Below are 7,610 nucleotides of genomic sequence, written 5' to 3'. Positions count from 1 at the left end.
GCGCTGAAACTTTTTTAATAGTAATGGACTTGACCAAAAACTGCTTTTTTTAAAAACTCTTTCTTTTTAGCATAAACTGTCAACGGGGTAGTGCGATTTAGTCATTAAATTTGCAGCAAAAATATGTTAAAAGTATAAATTAATAGTTATAATAATATAAGCTGCATAACTTGCTTATATAAATTAATTATTAAGTTGAAATTAGGAAGCAATCAGCTCTTCTTCTAATTTGTTTACATTTTATGTATTTATTTATTTTTGTGCGTGATTTTTAATTATATTATAGTTAAGTTCGTATTTACTGCAAATTAATTTAAAGCAATCACGTCTTCGCGATTTTTATAATAATATTTGACAACGTTTAGATTTTCATGCATTGATGTTGCTAATTAATTTGTTTACAGTTTATGCATAATTAGTATGGCAATTTATTTATTTATTGTGCTGCATTTGTGCATTAAATCATTCATTAATGCATTTGTGCTTTAATAAAGTCAAAATAGTTTGTATTTAATGGAAAATAAATTTAGAGCAATTATCTTAATGATTTTTTATAAAGCAAAATTATTTAACGCTTAGATTTTGCGCACAATTGATAGCTAATTAATTTGTGCATATAATTTAATTAATACCAAATGCATAGCTTTTTAATTTATTTATTTTGCTGCTGTAATTAATTAACACATTTGATTTTTAGAGCATTGCAGCTTCAGTCTGCGCGCGTAACTTTTTTGCAACTTGCATTACACAAATTCTGTTCTTTTTGTTTTGCAACAATTTTCAGTTTTTTGTTTGCCAGTTACTTTGTGTGTTGTTTTGGCTGTTTTACAGTTTAAGCGCATTGCTCGTCCGTTGGCCATTTTTGGCGAGCTGCTGTGGCCAGGTGAATCGGCCTGTGTGGCAGCTGTGCATCAAAAAGTTATTTCCGCTACAAATGAAGAGATGTGCACAATTTTTTTGTTGTTAGGATTTGCCGTCTGTGCTCATCGATATGTGTGCTTGGCACTTAATGCCAGTCAGACTGACTGACTAATAGAGAGAGAGAGAGAGAGCAGCATAAAGTGAGCGACAGTGACATAAGCCGCTTAGCTTTTGGAGCAATGCAACTTAGGCTGCAAATTTTTAAAATTAACGCTTAAATATTTGCACATTTGTAAGTCAGAAATATGTATAAATTTTTTAAAAATTTTTAATTTAAGTATTTTAGCTGTTCCATCATTTTTTTAACTTTTTTTTTTGGTTCGGCGGCTTGACCATTGCCAAGCACACTTAAGAGCTCAGGCTGTCAACGCCTGTCAAAGCCAGCAGCAGCTAAAAAAAAAACTGCAATGAAAAGCAGGCTTATGTGTATGTATGTGTGCGTGTGTGTGTGTGTGCTTTGAGGATTAGCTGCAACGCATAAATTTGTAGCTGACATAAGTTGAGTTTTGTCACGCATCGAAAATCAAATGGAAAATTCTGCAAATCCGCACACAAATCGAAAATGCCACACCCACCGCCTCTATGTTGCTTGTGCGCTCTAGTGTAAATGCGTAAGCGTATTTTATTTCAATAAGAGCATAAACAACTTATAGTCATGAGCATGCAAATCTTACAAATTTTCAACACTCGAGCGCACAAAAACCCAAAAGAATATAAAAAAAAATTAAATAAAAATATAAAAAATATGTGGCAATGTTTTCTAGCAACCACAAGTATGTGTGTGTGTGTGTGTGTGTGTGTGTGCGTGTGTCCAGGCTGTAATTTCATTGCATACCTTGAGGCGCCATAAAAACCCCAACAAATAAATAAAAGGCGCAAAAGCATTCGCTACATTTCAGCCAAATAATCTCATAAAACATTTCATATGAGTGGTCAGCCTAGAGGATTTCAGTCCCAAAAGCTGCCTGCTCTTCTATTGTTTGCTAAGCGTTCGTCGTTTGCCTTTTGTGCAAGGCGTGAGGCAGCCCAAGGGCAAGGACAATGGGCGTTATGGCAACTACTAGGCCTAGGCTGCACCTTTTTTTTTTTTGCTTTTCTTTTACTTTTATATATAGGGCAAGGAATGTGCTTCAAGTGCGCTGCTTTTGTTTGAGCACTGAAATCTGTTTGAAGCACACACATGCTGTCATAAATTGAATAAACAACAATAGCTCAAGTGAAATTCCCCAAGCTTAATAAAGTACATTTATGCAATTTAACTAAGCTGCATAAATAAATAAAGTCATCAATTAATATTTAAATAATATGAGAAGCGACTTAGCTGCAAATAAATAACTAAAATATAAAAGTTTGGCCTTTTATCTATAAGTAAATTCTTTTTAAATAAAAATATTGTCCCAATTGCTTTTCATTGCATTTATCAATATATTTAATTAACTTTCGACAAGCTTACTCAAATAATAAAATAAATTCTCATTTAGTAAAAATATTGCATGCTAATATTATATTTATAAATTTATTTGTTTAACTTGTCTTAACTTTAGCTGCAGCTTACTCAAACTCAAAGCTCTGCTTCAAATAAATTTTAGCTATAAATAAATTCTTATGACATTTGTCTCAGCTTTGACTTCGTCTAATTCAAACTCAATATATATTTAAGCTATAGCTAAATTCTTAATAAATTTTAGTATGTTACGCACTCCTTTTATAAATTTATTAAACTGCAACTTGCTCAAGCTCAAACTCAAGTCTCTACTTCAAATAAATCGCTTGCTGTTTTATTTGCTTAGACAAAATCAACACGTAAAATTCCAATTAATTGCGCTTAGGCTGAGTAAATCGTTTTGCACGCCAAAGAACACAAACTGATCATAAAACTTAATAATCAAACACAGACAGCACACATAGACACACACACACACATAGATAATTGGCTTTGTAAGCATGTGTGTAAACAAATCGTTTTTGCTATTTGCTTATCGTCAAAAATTGCAATTTGTGCACAAGTTTTTGTGCTGATTAATAAGAGGAAGAAGAAGAAGAAGCAGCTGACGCTCTATTAAAGATATAAAACTGGATTGAGGCCTATAGAGACATTATGGCAGCTGGTCACGAGGCAAGTTGCTCGACCCTCACATAGCAAACGCATAAATCCAATTGCGAGTGCTTAGCTTTGATTTTTGTTATGCGAGCGAGCGAGAGAGTGAGCGACCCACTAGCTTAAGTTTTTGTTGAGCAGCCAACCCTTACCCAGTACCCCAATCCCCCAGCCACCCACAACTAAATCGTACGTGTTATAGTTGCTAGCGGACGCCTGCAGTACGTGCCTCAATTCAGTGGAAACGCGTACAAATATTATCAACTCGGGGATATGGCAATCATATTGATAAAGTAAAAGCAGTTGAAGTTGAAAGGCGTATCGATAGTATCGATAAGTTTTATGCTAACTCTTTTGTAAATTTTATTTTACAGCAGAGCGACTCAATCTAAATGCAAATTGAATCTATTAAGAAGTCGGAAATGGCAATCAGTTGAAGCTCTAAAGCGTTTCTATGGATAGTATCGATAATTTTTAAGATAACTCTTTCAACTCTTTCACAGTATTTTTTCATAGCATATTTGCATATTTTTTATAGAATTTGAGAGTGCTATTTATTTTAGAGCGACCTTCTTCTAATTTTAAATTAAATTAAATATAATAGCAAGCCTGGACATAGCAATTCATATTGATAATAGCAAAGCAATTGAAGCTCAAAGGCGTAGCGATAGTACCGATAAGTTTTCAAGCATATATCTTTTTACAAATATTATATTTAAAGCAGAACATTTTTCATCAAGTTAATAAGATAATATTTTATATATTCTAGACCAACCCACTCTAACTTTCAAATTAAATATATATTACTCCAAATTATTAAATGGACAAAGCTTATTGAGTTCTTATTGACAAAGCAGTTCAAAGCTCGAAGCGATATTATCGATAAGTTTTAAGCTAACTTTTTTGCAAATATTATTTTTTACAGCTAGCATATTTGTTATAGAATTTGAGAGCTATTTCTTTAAACAAACGCACTTTTATTTTAAATTGAAAATATCAAGCAAGCAAAGACAATCACATTGATTAGGTCAAAGTAGTTCAAGCTCCAGCGATAGTATCGATAAGTATTTAAGCTAACGCGTAGCTTTTTCACAAATATTACTTAACAGCAGCGCTTTTGTTTTTTTTTATAATTCGACACCCCCCAAATGCAGTTCTAATTTCAATATTGAAGAGAGTCTGCGGGCTATGCAAATGCCAAATGCGCCAAAATCAGAAAATTAATGATGTTCATTTCCTTGCCAATCCATTTCCACGGACTCTGCACCCAGCGCGCTCATTTGATTTTCCCCGCAGCTTACAGTAGAATTATGATGTCGAAACAATAGACTTTTATGCAAGCAACCCGAGTGGGTGGCAACCACCCACCGCATGCTGCACACGCTGCTTGCAACAAGATTTTCGCATTAAGTAACGCAACTCCGCACCCCAAAACGCACACACACACACACAATTCCCCCATTGAAAGGCCATTACCATTTGGGGCTAAGGGTTGAGCATTGGTGGGGGTGGGTCTGGGTTGGTTGCAGTTTTTGGATTTTTCGCTTTACTGCAGCTGCAGCTTTGTTATTTCTTTTGTTTGCTACTTGTGCAATTTTGTATGCACTTTTAGCGAAACCCAAACAACACACTTAACTACCCCCCACTACCGAACGAACCCAAGCCCACCCCATTACCACCCGCTCTTAGCTCTTCCGCCATGTTGTTTACATTGTCACAGTTGCCGCTTTTCTTTGCATTGCAAGTTGCATTCACAGTTGGCTTTTATGTTTGCATTTTATGCATCTGACGCAGCCACCCAATCCAACACTCAACCCAACCACCCACTATACAGTGCTTACATTAGCTTCGCACAGTTCCATTTCAATTTCAAGCCCACAGCCTGGCATTGACTGCATTTGCTTAATTGTCTGCGCGCTGCGATGCGCAATTTTGCAGCTCAGAAATATATTTTCAACAAACTAGCAGCATTTGAAAAATATTTGAATGTCAGACAGCAGCAACAAATCAAAATAATTAAATGGTTGAGCTTAAATCCATTTCTTCAAATAATTTCAAGCTTTGCTGCATGTTTAGTAAAATATAAATGATTGAATTCGAATGTATTAAGTGGAATCAACTCTAAGTTCTGTTGTCTACTCAAATAATTGCGATTAATCTTTTTTAATATTATTTTGCAGCTCAGCATTATTAAAGTAAGATGAGAATGTGCTGTTAAACGCTGTTTAAATGCTGCTCAAATAATTTCAAGCTTTGCTGTTTGATTAGAAAAATATAAATGATTGAATTTAAATAAAGTTCTGGCATTCATAAATTCCTTTGATTTACCTAATTACATTTTAAAATTTTAAACGCTGCTCAACAAACAATTCATAGCTTCAGCTCTTATTAAATACTTCGCCAAGTCTAAACTATTTTACATAAACCTTTTTAAATTTCTCAAAGCTTATTCAACTTAACTTTTTGGCTAGTTGAGAGACACATAAATAACTCTTGGCCAGCACCAAGACATGCCAACGTCCAGAGAGACTTTGGGCGCATCCAATTAATGACTTTAACAATTAGTGTGACAAGCAGCAAGAAAGAGAAAGCGAAGTCAAAACCCCAAAGCAGCGCCAAACTTTATACGCACCCCTCGCTCTCGAGCAAACTTAAGCCAAGTGTAGTAACTGATCCATCCACAGAGTAAAAAGTCAAACAATTTGTCGAGCACATCTTTTTGGGCTAAAAATTTTAAAGAAATTACACTTGACACTTTTCAATTAGTGCGCCAAACTTTATTTTAATTGTGACAGTAACACGCTGGCATTGTTGAGTTTGGGTGGCGCCCCAACAAGTTTTTGGCCAACTTTGCGTGGGTTCAAAACAACAACAAGAACAACAAACAGCAAGTGGAAAATTTCGAGAGCTAAGGGAGTTACAGCCACAAAATGTCAAAAGAAAACTTTGCAAGATTAATTACAATTGAAAACAAATGAATGCAAAAACGATAAGCAGCGCACACAAAGTGCGAGCGAGAGCGCCAAGGATTTTGCACAACTTTGCCAATCAAGATAAGGTACCGGCAACCCCCTCACCCCCCTCACCCCATTCTAGTAATCAAAAAGGTTTAGTTGGGCAGCGTTGAAACAAATGTTCACACCTAGCTAAAAGCTAAATAGTAAATAGAATTGGGCACTGCCAACAGCTGGATTTTGGGCCAGTTTGAACTCTTGACCGCAAGCTACGAAACTAGAAAAAAGCAGCAGCAAAAACTTGTGTGCAAGTCCTTTGGCTACTTTATGTGTCGGCAACGTGACTTTGCTCGCTGTCTGCGCTTTTGTTTTTCTTTCTCTCGCCTTTTCCTTGCTCTCTTCTCTCTGCTTTGCTTATACGTTTAACAGGCTTTAAGTGCAGAGACCCCAAGAAATGGAAATTGGTCTCAAAGCAAACTTTTGCAGGCGCATAAATCATGAAATTAATTAATTTTGACATACATTTTGCGCCAAAGTAGCGCCATAAACAATTTCGCTTTTGCAGTTTTTCGCTGCACGTTTTGTTTAATACACTAACAATAAAATGGGAGTATTGACTATGCGGCGGACTTGGCAAAGTGCAGTTAAAAATTTACATGTTAACATAAATTAAGTTAAACATTTCAAAGCTTTCAATATAATTTTTATAAAAATGTATACGCTTTAATTATATTTTACATATATTTGAAATATTTTGTAATGTCGAATACTATAATTTTGAATTAAAAAGAGTTATTAGTTATTAGTTATGATGCAAACTTGAAATTACATTAACATAAGTAAAGGATTTTGCATTAAATGCAAGTAATTAGTTTAAATATTTAGAGCTCATTTCGCTTGAATCAAAGTTTTTATTTTTTAATTGCTTTTTATTAACTAATATTATAATTTCATAAAATCTCTAGAGTTTTCATATTTTCTAATAATTTTTACTGACTAATATTATAATTTTTAATTGAAATGCAATTTTTAATTGAACGCCTTAAGTAATTAGTTTAAATCTTTTAAGTTAATTTCGCTTTAATCAAAATTTTAATATTTCTAACAATTTTTTATTGACGGATATTATAATTTGATCAAATCTTTAGAGTTGATTTTTCGTTAATTATATTTTTGATATTTTCTAATAATTTTTCAGTTGCAGTCTCAATTGCTTTGGATGTGTTTTTTTCAAAAAATAATATATAGAGCTTAAGGCTGTTTATCTTTTTTTTTATTAATATTTTTAGAGAATATAAGTTTTATTTTTATAGATACATATATAATTGAATATTTTGAATTAAATGTTCTAGCTCGTATAAAAATATTTTTTAACATATTGTTTAACAGTTTGTTTAAACTAAACACTGAATAAAATGCTATGCATTTCAATGATTGAAATATAATTTAGAGCATAGCTTAGTCGACTTTCTTGCCTTCATACCTGCTTAGCACATTTTCTTTTGCGTATTTTTCGTGTGCATCATGTTTGCCAGAAATTAAAAGTAAAATCAAAAAAAGTATGACAACAACAACAACAAGAACTGGCAAGCAGAAAACTTGGAACGCTTGATGTGAAGAGCCTTTGCTTGGCCTGG

Source organism: Drosophila busckii, chromosome 2L (assembly GCF_011750605.1).
Source record: "Drosophila busckii strain San Diego stock center, stock number 13000-0081.31 chromosome 2L, ASM1175060v1, whole genome shotgun sequence".
Taxonomy (NCBI): domain Eukaryota; kingdom Metazoa; phylum Arthropoda; class Insecta; order Diptera; family Drosophilidae; genus Drosophila; species Drosophila busckii.
The sequence above is the reverse complement of the archived record's forward strand: the minus strand, read 5'-3'. Positions refer to the sequence as shown.